This window comes from Gopherus evgoodei, chromosome 10 (genome assembly GCF_007399415.2).
Source record: "Gopherus evgoodei ecotype Sinaloan lineage chromosome 10, rGopEvg1_v1.p, whole genome shotgun sequence".
Lineage (NCBI taxonomy): Eukaryota > Metazoa > Chordata > Testudines > Testudinidae > Gopherus > Gopherus evgoodei.
Window position 1 is genome coordinate 42604485 of NC_044331.1, and position 4511 is coordinate 42608995.

Genomic DNA, 4511 nt, shown 5'->3' on the forward strand with positions numbered 1-4511 from the left:
AGCATTCTTCAGAGAGATGGGAGACCCCTGTTCATATCCTTTCTCTCCCCTGCAGTAGAGAGGAGGAATCAAACCTGGGTCTCCCACATTCCAGGTAAATGCTCTAACCACTGGGCTAAAAGCTCTGAGGTGGACACCATGTCCTGCTCTAGTGGAATTGTGAGTGGGGCCCAAGCCGGTAAGCAGCACACCCAGTGGATTGGGGCCAACATATGACTTAGGCAGCCAAATGACTAACTTCCCCTGGCTCATGGAGCATTCTGGGCTTAGGTGGGAGATAGGTGTCTGGACTCCTACAGGGAGGCAGCTGTGCATGTGCCCAGAGGCTGAAACATGGGGGAAAAAAGGGAACTTTATACTGTAAAAACTTAGCTGCTGCTGAGTGAATTTAGGCACCTATGGAGTTTGTGGATCACAGTGGAGCCAAACCCAGGATTTACAGGCCTAAATCATAGAATATTAGGGTTGGAAGGGACCTCAGGAGGTCATCTAGTCCAACCTCCTATTCAAAGGGGAACCAATCCCCCGATAGATTTTTACCTCAGTTCCCTAAATGGCCCCTTTAAGGGCTGAGCTCACAACCCTGGGTTTAGGAGGCTAATGCTCAAACCACTGAACTATCCCTCCCCCCTCAAAATCTGGGATTGAGGGGCCTGGGTCCCTTTGTGGTGGAGCCCACCCTTAGCCTTCCATTGAATAAAACAGGGCAGGAATTTCCCAAACTGCAGCTGATGAACTGACCAAGAGATGGGGCAGATTCCCATTGGCCCTCCCATTTCCTTGCTCCAGGGTGTGAGCAGCGGATGTGATTGGGCCCCAGCTGCCTGCAGCTTAGGGAAGGGTGTTAATTACCTGGGGCAGCTGTAGGCTGCCTTTAGCTGAAGGGTATAAAGGCCCCAGAGCTTATGCCTCTTCCCTAAACAGGGATTCTTTCCAGGAGGGAAGCAGAAGCTGATGTTGTTGTAGGACCCCTATTCATCATGGATGCCTAGGTTCCATCCATGTTGGGTCTGCTGCAAGTAGGCAGGATGGGGCATAGAGGCAGCCTGGACTTTGCTCTCTTGTGCTGGGTAGTCAATGGGGTGACCAGTTACAATCCCTGGGATTTCTCTAGGAGGGACTCAGCCATCAGGAGACCCACCCCCAGGGCTGAGCCCCCTCACAGACAAGCCCATGTGCCTTCTCTTGCCTAGCCCTAGCCCTGGGCTTGTGTTTCCCAGCCGCAACCTGTCATGCTGCAGTGTGAGGAGGCTCAGCTGGTGATCACTGTGCACAGGGATCTGTTTGGGACAGGGTGACTGATCAAAGCTGCTGAGCTGAGCCTTGGCCCAGCTGCCTGCCGGTACACATCCCTTAATGCTGTGGAGAACACAATGATCTTTGTAGCTGGGCTCCATGAATGTGGCAGCACCTTGCAGGTAAGGATTCATGCAAGCCAGGCATCCATACTGATCCCTAGCATCACTGCTGCTGTCCTATCTGATGGGGTTAAAAATGCAGGGGGGGACGAAACAGTGGATGTGATTGATTGATTTATTTTGATCCTGTCATTGACAAGCTCCCTGTTTTTTTCCTGGGTGCATCTTCCTAGCCTCCAATTTCATGTATCAGTCAAAGAATTCTGCCCTGCTCAGCTTGTGGAGCAGGCTCACAAATGGAGCCTGAAGCGGGTTGTCTGGTGGCTCAGACAGACTTTATTTCTGGCCACCCCTGTTCAAAGTTTGTCTGGAGACTCTGCAGACCAGACCACTCGACTGAATACATTGATTGGTATTCGACTGAGCTCTACATAGGCTGTAGGGGAGGGAGAGAGAGAGAGGGTGGCTTCCTGAAACAGTGCTCAAAATTTACCTGAATACAATTAACAGATTATATTGGGGGGCGGGGGGATTATTGTCTGGCTCTTTCACAACGTGCACAGAGGAAACTTGTGAGTAGTTGTACAAAATGGCACTACAGTGGCTCTAGTATTCTGATGGCTGCTCTAGCAGACTGAGCTCTGAAGTTCCCACTTGATTGGGCACTTGTTAGAAAACTTAAGTCTTGTTTCTATCTGGCTGAGGCTTGTTCTCAAGCTCCTCTCAATGGCTTTTCAAACACCCATGTATACTAGTGTTAACCCTTCCATGTCTGGTTCTTCCCAGATGACCCCAGACTCCCTGGTTTACAGCACAAGCCTGAACTATAACCCTACCCCTGCCAGCAACCCAGTGATCCTGAGAACCAATCCAGCTGTGATTCCTATTGAGTGTCACTATCCGAGGTGAGTGTCTGAGGTGCTCAGGTCCCCTCCCACCCATTCAGTCCCTGTTGTGGGATCTGGCTCAGTGACTGAGATTTGCTCTTCTCACAGGAAGGACAATGTGAGCAGTAAAGCCATCAAGCCAACCTGGGTTCCCTTCAGCTCCACCCTGTCTGTAGAGGAGAGGCTGGGTTTCTCCCTGCACCTGATGAATGGTAGGTGGGAGAAGACTTCAGGGGAGCCCAGCCCTGCCTGTCTGTCTGTCCTGCTCACTGTGAGCTTGCCTTCCAGATGACTGGGGTGCTGAGAGACCCTCCAATGGATTCCAGCTGGGGGAGGTCATGCATATCCAAGCTGATGTCAGTACTGGGAACCACGTGGCTCTGAGGCTTTTTGTGGACAGCTGTGTGGCCACCCTGACCCCAGACAGGGACTCTTCTCCCCGCTATGCTGTCATTGACTTCAATGGTTAAGAACTGGGATCCCTTTCTAGTGTAAAACAAGACTGATCAGGGACTCACTGACCCTTGGTTCTTCTGTGTAGATGCCTGGTGGATGGGAAGTCAGATGACACCACCTCAGCCTTCATATTGCGCAGGACACACTGCAGTTCATGGTGGATGTGTTCAGGTTTGCAGGAGATGCCAGGAACTTGGTGAGCTCCAAATCAATTCCCCTAAGCTAAGCAGGTGTTAGTGTCCCCTGGGATGGTCCTAACCCCTCTTTCATTTCCCCTCTAGATCTACATCACCTGTCATCTGAAAGTCACTGCAGCTGAGCAAGCCCCAAATTCCTTGAACAAGGCTTGTTCCTTCAACAAAGCAGGCAACATGTGAGTAGACTAGAACCCCATCAGGGGAGTGACTGGAAAGACAGCTTAGAATAGAGAACTCTTCCCTGTGGACGATTGTTCCTGTTCTATTGCAACTGGTTTCCAGTGGAAGGCACCAGAGACATCTGCAGGTGCTGTGAGACTGGGAACTGTGGGTTGCTTAGAAGACAGTCCAGGAGAGCAAAGTCTTTGAATAGATGGCCAGGAGAGCACTTCCAAAGACGTGTGGTTTCCAGACATGGTAAGTTCTATTTCAGCCACTTCACCTGGAAAGGTGTCTAGCTTGTTCTAGCAGTCTCACTTTGGGATGAGAACACCCAAAGACCAGTCAAACTGAAAACTTAATGGATTCTTGCTTATGCCTCTTCCCCAAACAGGGATTCTTTCCAGGAGGGAAGCAGAAGCTGATGTTGTTGTAGGACCCCTATTCATCATGGATGCCTATAAAGGATCTGCTATGATGTCCCTGGATCCACTGGAAGCAGGGAAGGCAGCCTCCCACAGGAGATGGCATCAGAGGGTATCTATTTTCTAGCTTATAGGAGGTCCCTAATGTCTTCAAGTTGCTTATAAGTATGTTTCAGCTGGCTGTCTTGGTCTGTCAGTAAGTGCAGCACTGGCTCAGCTGCTGCGTTGAAGCACTCAGTGGTGGGTTGAGAAGCAGAGGTTGATTGGGGATTTACAACAGTTTGGTATGGATTGCAGCAGCATTAGCTCAATGGAGCATGCAGAATGCTTCCAAAATGCTGCACTCTGTGAACTGGCCAAGTCATCTTGGTGGACTTGACAGAGCAATGGAGTTGTATAAATTCCTAATCCTGATTCTAACTACCTGTATCTCTCTCATGGGCAGGAGAGAAGGCTTGGCTGAGGCTGACCATGGAGGCTGCATAGGTTTTTACCTACTTTTAGGGGGGCCTCCTCCATATCCAACTGCCACAGTTTCATTGTGGGAGCTGTACCTTCTGTATAATGTAAAATAAAACCCCTTGGAAGCTGAGACTGATCTGTATTGACTCTCTGTAACAGGGGCAGCCCTTCAGCTCAATGGGCACATGAAAGGGAGAAACAGGAGGCTCCAAGGTGATGCTAGCTACCTCCATGTGGGGACGGGAACTATCGCCTCATCTAAACAGAATTGTCCATTGACAAAACAAATATTAAATAAGTGCCCCCCCCATGCAGCCTTAGCAGTAGTTAACTGGTTTGCACCACTTTGCACAAACTGGTTGTTTAAAGTTTTGAAGGAATTTTAGAACCAGCTGTTAACCCACTTCCCTGCAAGGAATCACTGCAGCTTTGATGGGCTCTGGCCAGGAAGTGATGTAATTCCTCCTCCGGCCACTGGGGGGGCTGCACTGCAGGAGCCATGTGGGCCACCACCTAGCCCTGGGCATTGGCCCTGTTGCTGCTGCTGCTTCCCTGGGCCTGGGGCTT

At 50.4% G+C, this 4511-nt stretch overlaps 1 pseudogene; it reads left to right on the forward strand.

Annotated features, from left to right (window-relative positions):
- The first annotated feature begins 1028 nt into the window (after positions 1-1028).
- LOC115659011 lies at positions 1029-4021 on the forward strand (annotated as a pseudogene).
- The last annotated feature ends 490 nt before the right edge of the window (positions 4022-4511 follow it).